The sequence below is a fragment of the Festucalex cinctus genome, chromosome 18 (genome assembly GCF_051991245.1).
Source record: "Festucalex cinctus isolate MCC-2025b chromosome 18, RoL_Fcin_1.0, whole genome shotgun sequence".
In the NCBI taxonomy this organism is placed as follows: Eukaryota; Metazoa; Chordata; class Actinopteri; order Syngnathiformes; family Syngnathidae; genus Festucalex; species Festucalex cinctus.
In genome coordinates, this window is record NC_135428.1 from 7831517 (window position 1) to 7845223 (window position 13707).

General features: G+C 39.7%; 1 protein-coding gene across 4 annotated transcripts in view; it reads left to right on the top strand.

The window, feature by feature from the left end:
- The first annotated feature begins 510 nt into the window (after positions 1–510).
- nyap1 (neuronal tyrosine phosphorylated phosphoinositide-3-kinase adaptor 1) overlaps positions 511–13707 on the top strand; it is a 37633-nt gene continuing 24436 nt past the window's right edge. For 3 of the 4 annotated variants that reach the window (XM_077505405.1, XM_077505407.1, XM_077505408.1), the window contains exon 1: positions 511–857. The gene's annotated coding sequence lies outside the window, so the exon portion shown is untranslated. Of the gene's footprint in view, positions 858–2055; positions 2155–13707 lie in introns of those variants that run through there. The other variant, XM_077505406.1, reaches the window with a different exon arrangement.

Genomic DNA, 13707 nt, shown 5'->3' on the forward strand with positions numbered 1-13707 from the left:
GTCCTCCCCGACATCAGCCATGTGTTTACAGTAGCCTACACATTTCTATATTATCTATATGCAGACATATAACACTCATCTCACACACCTCAAAATAGTTATTTTTCACTTTAAGACACACTAATAATAATAATAATAATAATAATAATGCGTCTGTCTGTTGTCAGGTTAAAGGTCAATCCATAATTTTCTCCACTAATAACAGTTGAGTGATGGCTGGCTGCTAACTGGCGACTGAGCTCTTATGAAGCATGATGATGATGATGCATGTGAATATATGGAGCACAACGAGGATGCCCAACGTGTGAACCAACACTGCATCATACGCAATTTTTTGGTTTGTTTTGACGTCTTTTCCCTCCTTCTATCCACCCATCCTTCATCCTCCTCCCTCTTCCTCGTATAGCCCGCAAAAGCATGTTTCCCCCTCAAACACTGAAGGACGCGTGTTTTTATGTATTTATTTATTTATTTTTTTACACGGGATCTTCCCCCCTCCTCTCCCTCCAACGTCGCATTGAATTGCACGATGCTTTCCAATCAGGAGGCTGCGCCGAACCGCGCTGTTTATCCTAAAAAAAATGGAAGAGCTCCCACGTCAAGAAAGAGGCGGCAATCGGGAGACATACTTCTAAATCGCCGATTTTGAAACCCAGCCTCGGTTGTCACATCTGGGGAGGGATTTTTTTTTTTTTTTTTTTTTTTTTCCTTCCCCTTCCTCCAAAATTCACGCCCTCTCTCAGCGGTGCCTTAGCAGGACAGCTGTGTCATCAACAACCGGCGTGGTTTTGTTGTTGTCTCATCCGGCAAGCCGCTTGGCTTCGGGCCAGTCTGCTTCTGCGGCTTGACCACCATAGGTAGGTCTCAACCTTCAACGGTGGCATCTTATTTGCGCCGTAAATCAATCGCTCGCGTGATGTCGTCGTCAAAAATAGCGTCTTATTCGGCGGCGGGAAATGGGGATGCGCACACGCAAGCCTCCTCGCATGGCTGCTGCCTGCCGTGGAAGCGTCGCGACGGGGGCCTGATGTGTGTTTTTCAAATTGTTACCCATTTTTTTAAAGCGTTTTCACCACAAATATCAGCATGACAGCGAGCTAGTCCGCGTGCTATTCAACCTTGAAGCTCGCCTCTGTGAATATCAGGCCTTTATTATTATCACTACTATTTTATTTTTTGGTTATTTTTCCCACGTGTAGCCCCGACTTTCAAGAAGCGAAGTCGTGACAATCCCGCCGCCACCCGCCTTTATGAATATTTCACCCCAAAACAAGCTCCCTCCGTCAGCTGAGCGGTGATGCCCGAGCGTGCGCGCGCCGCCACGAATCAAACGCGGAGCAGGCGGCGCGCGTGCGCGTCACATTCTGCAAGGCCCGCGACGGCGAACATCTGCATGTTTACGCGTGATAAAAGCATGACAGGATGCTTTTTTTTTTTTTTTTTATGGATGTGTGCGGAATGGAACGTCACTGGTTGTGATTGTCTGGCGGTGTTGGTGTGCGCGTGCGCGCGCAGCCAGGTGAGGAGGTTTGCGCGTGTGGATGAGCAGAACGTTTGAAGGCATAAAATGATTGATGAGCAGGAACTTGGTGTGCTTTCGGTTTAATGACTGTTAGCACTGTTCTTTTCTCTTTATTTTTTTTTTTACACGGATATGACAGTTGACCAGTTTACCACAGGCAAAAGTCCCCTCCCTTGTGAAAAATATTATTATAAATTCAAAAATGCTATTTATTTATTTTATTTTTTTTACCTGAGCTGAGCAGACATTTAATTTGTATCTGCATTAGCAAATCACATTGGAATATGGCAGCAGGGGACTCTGGCACGTTGGATTCTTCACTCTCACTTTGACCTTGAGGCTGAATTTAAACTAAGAATATAATTAGGCTCAGATAAGCTGGGATGTGCTTGTGTGTCCGGGCGGGTGCTGTCCATCATGTTATTGGAAGAGAGAGAGAGGTGGTTTTGGGAGGTGGTGGGGGGGTCACTGAGGGCAGGCTGTGTTCACACATGTGCTTTTGCAGCTCCGAGGCAGAGGGAAGTCTGCCTGCAGGTGATCCCACGCTGTGAGCGTGTCTGTGGCTGTGGTGTGTCGAAAGCGCTCGTCCTTGAGGATTCACCGTGCTGAATCGAATTGGAGGCATTTTAAAAGTGAGCTAGCTCTCAAAAAAAGATTTCACAACGGTTTGGGCAGTAATGTAGGGCTGAACAATTTTGAAAATATTTTTTATTTATTTTTAAAATATTTTATTTAAGACCCCCCCCCCCCCCATACAATAAAACAAAGACACAAAATTAAAAAAAAATATTTTATTAACTCCAATTTATTTTCCATCAATATTGCAATTTAATATGCAATATTTTTTTAAGGTTCCCTTCCCATAACGAACACAAGCAAAATATATTCTTTATTACACCATCACATTTTTTATACATACATTTTTTTTTGTTTTATAGATTATGCTTAAAGCCCCATATCACACTGAGCCGCAAAGGTAGTGAGTATTTGTTTTTTGGCGAGGTTCATTCAAGGTCACAAATGGTTGTCAGATGTTCGCCAACAGTTTCAATAGTCGCAAACCAGTTTTTTTGTTTTTGTTTTTTATGTCGCCAATAAATTTTGAACATGTTAAAGGTTAAACCCATTTGGCCATAATTCCAATTCCATAATTTGGCACAAACAGTTTACCTTAATTTAACTGACCAAGGCATGTTAGTAAACGTAAAAGTTCTATGCTCTGCATTCACATCAAGTCTAACGGACTTAAAATCTTCTGCATGTTGAGGCTGCCCCATCTTTTTCCACAGAAAATTAGTTCATTGTTTTGTTCACTAAACTACCACTGTCTTCTGGAGATAGTGGATATAAAAAGTATACACACCCCTGTTTAAATGTCAGGCTTTATGGTAAAAAGAAAAAAAAATAATAATAAAAATCAACCCCACCCCCCACCACCACCACCACCATTAATGGAGCCTATAACATGTACATCTGAATTTCCAATGTGTTTTCTAGATTTTTAATGTCAAGCTGGAGGGAACTATGAACGGTTGCAAAAAGCATTCAGTGTTTGTGCAAAACCGTCACACGGGCTCAGGTAACCAATCACAGCCCAGCATGTGAAAACAGGTGAGCTGTGATTGGTTACCTGAGCCCTTGCGATGTCATTTTCAGTCGGCAGCAAGTTGCAAAATGTGTTTTTAAAGGTACTAATTGTACATAATAAAATAATTAAAGTATCAAATTAATTATAGACAAAATATGAACTTTTTATTGCTATAAATAAGTGAAGTATCCCTTTAATACAGCCATATCTGGCTGCACACTTGTGCAACCACATTTTCTCATTTTTTTTTATTTGTATTTATCATATTAATGGTGGGATTTTTTTTTTTTTTTTAAATGATTCATTTTGGTGTCTTTTACATCACAAACACCTAACATTTGAAGCGGGGGTGTGTACACTTTTTTTTTTTTTTTAATCACTGTGCATTCACGGCCATGAATTGAAGGCACTTTGAGAATTTTGCGGTCGACTCCCAAATTGCATCACATCAGCTGCATGACTTTGGAGGCGCCACAGCGACCAGACCACAAACAGACCTCCAAACGTTTTGGTTCCAGTGAGGCAATCTTTTGTGCTTTTGGTCCTGAAGCTTATAATCCAAATGCCTTTTCACGTCTGATCCTGAAAATGGAGATTTACAGTAGAGGATTGAAACCATAAATTAATACGGTGGCGGACAATTGAAGCCCCTCACCCGTCTCACAGAGCACATGGGAGGATGAGAAAAGATGGGCAGTGGCAAGCTAGTGATGGACGTAAGACAGATGTGGCAGATGCTGACATTTTAAGACCATTTCTCTCTTTTAGTGGATCACCTTGTCTGGCTGACTGAGCAGTAATGGAGGTATTGTCCAGGAGTAGAGCACAAACAGGTGGTTTGGGCAACAAAATGTTGACATGTACAGCATTCAAGAACTGATTTCTTTTTTCTATTGATATGTAAATTTACAAACAGAAATATTCACTGTTTATAAAATTTAAATAAAAAAAAAAGCTCTTCAAGGGTTGAGGAACAAACCCACAACCTTCAGGTTGGGAGACAGCCACTCTACCACCTGAGCCATGCCGCTGCTGCTGTGTGTTAGTGTATTGATGGTGTCAGGCAGAATCCTTGTACCTCCAAGAGACCTGTTTGGTCTCGTTTTGGACACACCAGCGACGCAGTATAGTGGCAAACAGCCAGAGTGGCATGGCTCAGTTGGTAGAGCGGCTGTTATTTCCTCAATGCTTGTTTTTTTAATATACTGGTAAAATGTACTCAAAACTGTCCTTGTAAAATTTACTTAAATTCAGAGTGAAAAAACTTTACAAGGCTTTTTCAAATAAACATGACCTTTTTTTCCCCCCCCCAGTGTTTTTACCGTATTTTCCGCACTATAAGGTGCACCGCATTATAAGGCGCACCTTCAATGAATGACATATTTTAAAACTTTTTCCATATATAAGGCGCTACAGTAGAGGCTGGGGTTACGTTATGCATCCATTAGATGGTGCTGCGCTAAAGGGAATGTCAACAAAACAGGTCAGTCAAACTTTATTAATAGATTACAAACCACATTCCTGACAACTCCATTCACTCCCAAGATGAATAAACAGCTGTTTTTTTTTTATTTTCTCTGAGGTAAAGTATTAGTATTAGCTAGCGATCCAAGATGGCGGGATCTTCTGCGCATGCGTGTCACCGATCGTGCAGGGTCACCGATAGCGTCTTGACAGCGAGACCTGTTGCGGCTCAATATTGATCCATATATAAGGCGCACTGGATCATAAGGCGCATGGTCAGCTTTTCAAAAAATCGAAGGCTTTTAGGTGCGCCTTATTGTGCGGAAAATACGGTAATATATTTATGGTTTGCTTTTCCCCTAATAAAAATCTGAATGCCTGCATGCAAATTCAAAGCACTTTGATGATTTGAGATTTGTGAACTAGATGCCTCTTGACATGTTTACAATAGTTTTTCCTCTATCTGGATGTCACGAATGTGATATCAAATGCATTAAATAACACAAAGTGACGCACGAGACACATTTATAGACAGATTTCAAATAGAATGTAATGTTTCCTTTCATAGGAATGCCGAGGCTGAATACATTTATACTCACTGGCAGAAATCCACCCATCAATCTATTTGTTGCTGCTTAACATGCAGACAAACAACATAAATTTATTTAACTTTAACTACTCGCAATAAATAAATTAACAACCCGCACACATGACCAATGAAAAATGTCGCCCAGCACGTTTTAAGGTCATACGTGCACTACACCGTCAAGTTATGCCAATCGAAGTGAAAGACTCGTTTGAAACGCTTCCTTGTAAGCATCTTTCAGCATCCAAGTCTCAATCCAGACAGTCAAGAGTAATGATGTGTGCTAATGATTTCCTTCAGGCAACTCATCTTTGTTCATTTCCCCTCTGTTTTCCTCTCATTATTGCTTTCAAAGTCATTTGCATGGCGTCATGCAAAATGAATAACACTTTTTCCGGCCTTGTTGCCGTGTGTGACGTCTCGGAGTTGAACCATGATGAAAGATAAACCGTGTGCTTCCGTAATAAATATCTTGAGACGGTGCTTTATTTGAGCATTTAAGTGTCGTGCTTGAGATTATTAGAAAGTGGCCAACTGGCTAAGCCTAAGTAGGCGATTTAGTTCCATTATTTTCTACACTGAAAAAAATATATAAATGCAACACTTTTGTTATTGTCAAATGTGTCTAAATCTGTTAGTGAGCACCTCTCCTTTGCCGAAAAAAATCCATCCACCTTATATGTAGCAGTTTTTTTTTTCTTTTTTTTTTCTTTTTTTTTTTTTTTCTTTTTTTAATTCAAATAGCATATATGAAACTGGTGATTATACAATCTGACTTGTGCATGCCAATGTGGTTTTAAAATATTGTGCTGATTATGCTGCAAATGTCACAGCAATCTTAACACAAAAAATAAAAATAAAAAAAATAAAAAATCAAGCTAGCTGCCTGAACAAGTAGCTCAATCGAAGATGCAAATTGAACCACTGATTACTTGAAGTGCTTTATATCATGTAATCACAGCTGGCTTTATAATATATGTATGCTAGTTAGCCAGTTTGCTGAGGCCAATCCCATGACGTCTTCTTCACGACTTAGCATATCCCAAGCATTAAGTTGTTACATTTTCGTCAAACGGGAGTGCAGCTTCAACTTTCTGTGAACCGCCAAATACATGCAATTCAAGCTTGAGAGCTGTTCCCTCTTGTCTAAATATGTTATAGACTTGGATGGTTTAACCCCCAACGTGAACCCTTGAAAGCATTTTGGACGATTCTCCAGTGTCACGAGAAAGTGCATTAAAAAAAAGAAAAGAAAACATTCTTGACTGCATCTGAATTTATCTCCATGCAGCACATAAAAGTCAATTGAAGCGTCAGGTTTTGTTTATATCAGCCACTGCTCAACTTCCTCTTGTTTAGTGTTCTTTGTTTGGAGTGTTTTCTTTTTCTATTAATGAATTGTGAAGCTATGATCTTGTCACCAGTGAAGATAAGCACTATTGAAGGTTTTATGGCTCCAGAGTTTTAAAGACACATTAGCTAGATGTGTGACGTTATTAACTCATTCTCTCCCAGCCATTTTCACAGAAGCAATCCTGTTCGCTCCCGGCTGTTTTACTGGATTTTGACTGATTTTGCAAGGCCCACAGAATATTGTGTTCTATTGGAGCCTATCAAAAGACAGATTAAAGTCTCTTCTTTCATCAGGAAAAAAAAAGTATCTTATTATCTGTTTCCGTTTTGCAGCAATTCGCATTAGAAGAGAGCTAACTTTCATCAATTTTCACAAATCTATTTAAAATTGTAAGTAATTGAGCTTTTTTTTTTTTTTACACGGCCCTGGTTGATCTCCTTTGCTCTGCTGCCACCTGCTGGCCGTTTGTGTAATAACTACAATTTCTGCAACCGTTCTTTGCAGTTGAGAGGCTGCATCAAAGCCTTCTGTATGCTCTAGCATTAAAAAAACACACAAAAAAAACGTATAAATACGTCTTTGGGACACTTGGAGCATAAAAAAAAACGTATTATATGTTATTGGGAGTAAATGAGTTAAATGCCTGATTTATATCGAAGTGTTCAGAATGTTGATCTCACTGCCTCATCTCTATAAAATTACCTCAACACTGTACAGACAGCATTTGAACTTGAGTTATTCTAATAGGCTGTTTTCATATTTACTCCACCGGTATCTGTGTGTTCTTGTCAAGCACGATAAGCACATTGTTGTTGTTAGTTGTGGTAGTCTTGAGGGGGTATGCTCGTCATCAGTCAATTGTCACCGTTAGTACCTTTTGATTTCATCACGGGCTGTACGGGGAACAGCAGGGATTGGCCAAGCGAGACCTTGAGCTGAAAAGCTGCCAATCACACCTTTGAGTCCAACAAACAAACACGCATTCATTTTCACTGCTGGTTTTCTGCTTGTGGCGCAAACCTTGGGCCTAATATGGTCTCTTTTATATTGGCTGGATTTAAAAAGTCACACCGCTGTTGAAATGCCACAATTGTGATATTAAAAAAAAGGCTCCAATAAATAAAAGAAAAAAACTCAAAACTATGTCTGGGTTCAGGGTTGCAATCTCACCGCTGGTCTTTCCCTCTGGAGTTAGTATGTTCACCGACTTACTCCAACATTCCAAGGTTTGTTAATTAACTCATTGACTGCCATTGACGGAAAAAGACATCAAATAATGCATTTTTGCTGGGCTGGCAGTGAATGTGTTAAACACAATGTGACAATATATTTTGTGATTATATTGCAGCATCCTTTTTTTCCTTTTTTCTTTTTAAGGCAAATTTTGCTTAAAAATCCGTCAATTTTGGTTACATCTCATCTTAAACACAATGTGCCAATATATTTTGTGATTATATTGCAGCATCCTTTTTTTCCTTTTTTCTTTTTAAGGCAAATTTTGCTTAAAAATCCGTCAATTTTGGTTACATCTCATCTTAACTCATTGACTGCCATTGACGGAAAAAGACGTCAAATAAGGCATTTTTGCTGGGCTGGCAGTGAATGTGTTAAACACAATGTGCCAATATATTTTGTGATTATATTGCAGCATCCTTTTTTTTCCTTTTTTCTTTTTTAAGGCAAATTTTGCTTAAAAATCCGTCAATTTTGGTTACATCTCATCTTAACTCATTGACTGCCATTGACGGAAAAAGACGTCAAATAAGGCATTTTTGCTGGGCTGGCAGTGAATGTGTTAAACACAATGTGCCAATATATTTTGTGATTATATTGCAGCATCCTTTTTTTTCCTTTTTTATTTTTTAAGGCAAATTTTGCTTAAAAATCCGTCAATTTTGGTTACATCTCATCTTAACTCATTGACTGCCATTGACGGAAAAAGACGTCAAATAAGGCATTTTTGCTGGGCTGGCAGTGAATGTGTTAACAAGTCTAAATTATTTAGTCTGAATAGATTCTAATCTATATGTACCTGCGATTGACTGTGACCGGTCCAGGTTAATCACGGCTTCTTGGTCAAAGTCAGGTGGGAAAGCCTCCAGCTTGTCCGTGAACCTGAACGGAATACGTGGCAGGAAATTGATGAATGGTTGTCCGGAGGCCTTGAACGAGATTTTGGTCATAAGAGACAACATGAAGTGTACTGCGTGTAACCAGATAAATGAGTGGGAGAGCCGTGTGTGGGAATGCGTTTGTGCGAGCTACCTACCCTCTGCTCGCACATGGGCGATTTTGAGCACGAGGAGTGGGATGATTCAAATGTTGGAAGTCCACTTGCGGCCTACCTGGTGAGCTAATCACACCAACGCTTCTGCTATTTGTTTTCAATCAGGACCAAAACTAGATGAAGCAATTTCTGGAGAAATTGTGTGTGAATGCTGAATGACAAAAATATAGAAACGTGGAATCATATTGAATCAGGTGAAATGTTTGGTCACAAGCAGAATTATTTAAATTTCAAATGGGAACTATTTGAATGTGTTATTTTGAATGTGCCAATGAAAATGATTAGTAAACTCATTCTGGGGTAGATTTTGTAGGAACTCTAAGTCTAACCCTAACCCAAGCACCTGCCCTAATAAATTTTGCTGGGGAAAAATATGCAGAATTTAGTTTGGGGAAATGCTATGTGAGAATTGAATAGGAGTAACTTTTTAAATGTCTCATTTGAAATGAATGGGGATTTAAGAGGGTGAAAAATGTTGAATTATGGGAAAACGGTGAAAGTGAGGAATACGAAAAATAATAGCACACAGAGTGTCCATTTTTGGATCACGTTGAAGTTGGAATGGTTTGAATCGGTGGAGAAATGTAGAAGTAGTTGAAGGACACTTACTCTTCTGTTAGAAGGTAACAACAGGGTTTGCGCTGATGTTGTTGTTCAGTGATGTGTTCATGTTTATTTAAGCACGCGATGATAAAATGCTGACAAGTTTGTTTTTGGAGAAGCCCCAGTTGCATCTTATAAATCTGAAACTCTATGATGCTCTATTCTCTGTCAAGTGCCTAAATCACAGCGTATACATTTTTTACAAAGATAAACATGACATATTGAAACATGTTTGTTGCTTTCCAGTGAAGTATGGGGAATGTAGCCCAAATCGCAGCTTGACGCGAGACGCAAGGAACGCGATGAATGAAGTCGACGGAAAGCTGCAAAGACACGTTTGCAGAGATGCTCAGCTGATCGTTGTTTTGCTCTGGGCTGTTGGGATTTTCTTAATTGTGGCTGAATTTTAAATGAGGCTCGACAGCGGGGCGGCTGCACAGAGTACTCTGAGAAAATAGTCAAATCATCAGGCAAAAGATGCTCAAATTCAGTGAGCTGTGACGAACGAGATGAAAATCTGATACCGAGCCACATAAATCAGAGTAAGAATGCAGGCAATATTGCTTGGTAATCCGCATATACGACAATACAGTAAGCAGAGGGAGTGATGTTGGATCAGTGAAGCGTGTGCGCGGCTGCAGAGTGCACCTCTTGGTTTTTGGCTCTTCCCCCTGCAGCACAACCTTGCCATGTGTGACTTTGCTTGTTTACGGTCTTTCTCGCAGTGCACATACAAACGGACTGTGGTCAGTTTATGAAACCTTGGAAGAAAAATCAACACAAACTGCAGCCACATATTCCGACACCCTAAAAATGACTTTATTCCTAAATTCATTTCCTTGTTTTTTTTTTTCACGTAGCCTCCCGTGATCCCACCTCTCTCATGGCAAGGTCCGCCCCAGCTGCTTTGCAGTCTGTGATACGGTGACATTTTTTCCAATTTAGCAAGATACCAAAACAGGTATTGTATATAACCAACAGTAAAAATTTGTGTTGTTCCAATACCGTTTTTTGGCCCCCGATACCGATTCCGATACCCAGCTTTGCAGTATCGGCCGATACCGATACCTAAGGGTTTTTTTTCCTCAACATGAAAAAGCTGTCCTGCTATTGGTTCAGAGCATTCAAGGGCCAATGGGATATCTTAGATCGGCATGCAGTGAACATGTCACATATCAGTGAATGTCGTGCACGAGCAAGACACATCCAAAATCCGATATTAGCTTTGGAATTAATAGTATCGGCATGTTACTTGTGACTAGTCACCGATACTGATACCACTGTTTAATGCAGTATCGGCCGATACCAGTATCAGTATCGGAACAACACTAGTAAAAATCCCCTTTTACTTTTTATGCTTAAGTTCATTTCAGAGTCAGTACTTTTTTTTCCCTTTTTTTTTTATTTACTAAAGTACAAGTTTTCTACTTCTAGAGTGTGAGCATTTTTCCACCTTTGTGAATGGGATATAGTGTTTTATGTTTGTCGGCGGCATCCAGGCAAACTTTATGCAACCCGAAAAATAGAAACATTCTTGCCGTTCACGTCACCATCCCAATGACTCTGAGATGGGGGGGGGGTCTGTGTGGAGTTTCAGTACAGCAGAAAAAAGCTTTTTGTCTTTTTTTTTTTTTTTTTTCCTGTTGTTGCAGACTATGAAATATTTATTGACCATTTAGTTGGTACAATTACACGGAGCAGAATCCAACTTGCTACTTTAAAATGACACAGAAGGCCTTAAGTGTTTTATTTGTATCGCATCCCAATTAACAGATGGATCGCTAATGATTTGATGAGCAGAATCTCTTAAACTAATCGTGTAATTTTTTTTAATGAGTATAGATAACAACGGTCATTGGATTGATGAGACCTGAGGACAGATATTCATTGCGACCATTTTGTAGGACAGAAATATATATTTTTCTATCCATCCATTTTTTATACACCATGGTGGATTTTGAAACATTATTTTGGAACTTTACGAGAACCTGTTCAAGAGTCGACTCCCTTGGGTTCTGAATGTAATGTTTTGAGCATGACTAACACTAAAGTATATTTCCACTGATCTGAGTCTGACCCTTAAAGGTCAAATTCAGGTGCTGAATTATCCATTAAACTCTGAATTCAATGCAATGCTTTGAATACCATTGTGAGTTTTGTGGATAGACTTTTATACTCATTCTTACAAGCTCAAAGCAACTCGAAGGGCTCAGTTACTTTTCTACAATTACATTTATATACTGTGACCACAAATAGATTTATAATTCTGAACAGAGAGTGTGCAAATGTTCATCATATCCACATTTGCAATAAAATCCAAACATTTAGCACAGCACGGCTAAAAACAGACATTCTTGATAAAGCCGTTTTCTCCAAAAGGGCAAAATAGTTCCTCCCACTCCTAAAGCTCATGGATCTATTCACCCTCGCCAAGACATTTGATTGACAATCACTTCCCGGAGCTAACCTTTCTCTTCGATTTTCCATTTCTAAATTGGTTTCTGCGCTGATTAAAGTGTTACACAGCGCGTCCGTTTGTTTATACTTCTCAACTGACATACAAAAGTCATTGAATTTACTCTATTCGTCTCCATTAAGTCAAGATTTTGTTTTTGAACGAGCAAATAAAGAAAAATTGTGCCCCTACAAAATACTAAAGAATATAACCAATGTTCTCAAAACAGTTTGATTCATACATTAATTTAACTCTTTGACTGCCAAAAACGTTTAATAATAATCAGTAAAATCACGACGTATGCCGCCATAAACATTAAATGACGTCAAGTGTTTTTTTTTTTCTTTCCTCCTCTCTGTGCAACGTTTAAGTACACTGCTGCCTGGTCAATGGGTTGTGGAATCAAAAACACCCACTAACTATGGCCAGGAGATGGAACCCCAGTATCGCTTTTCGTGAATGATCAAAGCCTTTGTCATATCAAAGGTTTTTTTTTGATAATGTGTGGCAGTAAAAGAGTTAAAGAGGAAGTGAAGTAAAAAAAATATATATATATTTTCAATATATTCTGCCACTTGCCGTCAACTGAAAATGACATCACAGTTGCATAGGGCTCAGGGAATGACCAATCACGAGTTTGGTCATGTGACATTCGCAAGCTGAGCTGTGATTGGTCTTTACTTGAGCTCTGAGCAACTGTGATGTCATTTTCAGTTGACAGCAAGTGGCAAAATGGCCGACCCCTGAGATGGATTAAAAACAAGTGGATTTTGTTGCGTCTTTTCTATCACAATGTCGTGTTTAGTTTAGTGGTGTTGCATAGAACATAATATCCGTCCATCCGTCCATTCTCTTGCCCACTTATTCCTCACAAGGGTCGCGGGGGATGCTGGAGCCTATCTCATCTGGTTTGTGCAGTAGGCGGGGTCCACCCTGGACTGCTTGCCAGCCAATCACAGAGAACATAATATTGTAAAGTAAATTTAAACTGTTATGGTGTTCCTAATGTTGTGGGCTGTGAAGGACATTTCATTCTTGATAGTTCTTACATATTAAGAGTTTGTAGACTTGAACAGAACAGACTTTTCCCTGTCTGAATTTCATGTTCATGGATCCGCCGCACCTTGCATGTGACCAGCCGCTGAGAACAGAATGTTTCTCAGTCCTGCTCACTGCTAGTGAGAGAAAAAAAAACTGCCCATTCATATTTTGCTGCTGCTTTTATATCTCGTCTGCACCTTTTTTTTTTTTTTTTATTCCAGCACAACAGACTGTCTGTGATTGTTTTTTTTTTTTTTTTTTACGAGGCAATGTGGGCTTTTAATATTTGTGGCCAGATTGCTTGAAGACACTTTGCCTGAGAGGAGCCGTCTCAGACGTGTGATCTCAAGGGGGGCATTAACGCAGCTGCTGTACAGTACAAATCAAAGAATAGATCTTGAAAAGGTGATAAAAAATCGTACTCTCTGCCAACGTTTTCAGAGTAGTTACATGCATGGAAATGTTTCACATCGGGACAATGAAGGTTTTACTGTCACTTTTGAACATATCCCTCGTGTACAGGTGGTGCGCCAACAGCATAGCTGAGTAGTCATTAACAGTGAGGTAGTGGTTGCTATGGGTTACAGATGCTATCACAGGATTAAAGCGTATCGGTTTCTCCTTGCAGTGTGTATATTTCCGAGTATGATCAGATGCATATGAGGTAGAGGAAGTTCTTATGCCGGCATCATAATGCATGACGAGGATGGCGTCCCGCTTTGTGCATATTCAGTGGCTGGGAAGGAGATGCATGGCTGACAGTGTTGCTAAGAGACCACACACAGCGACTAGTGTGAGAGGCTTGAT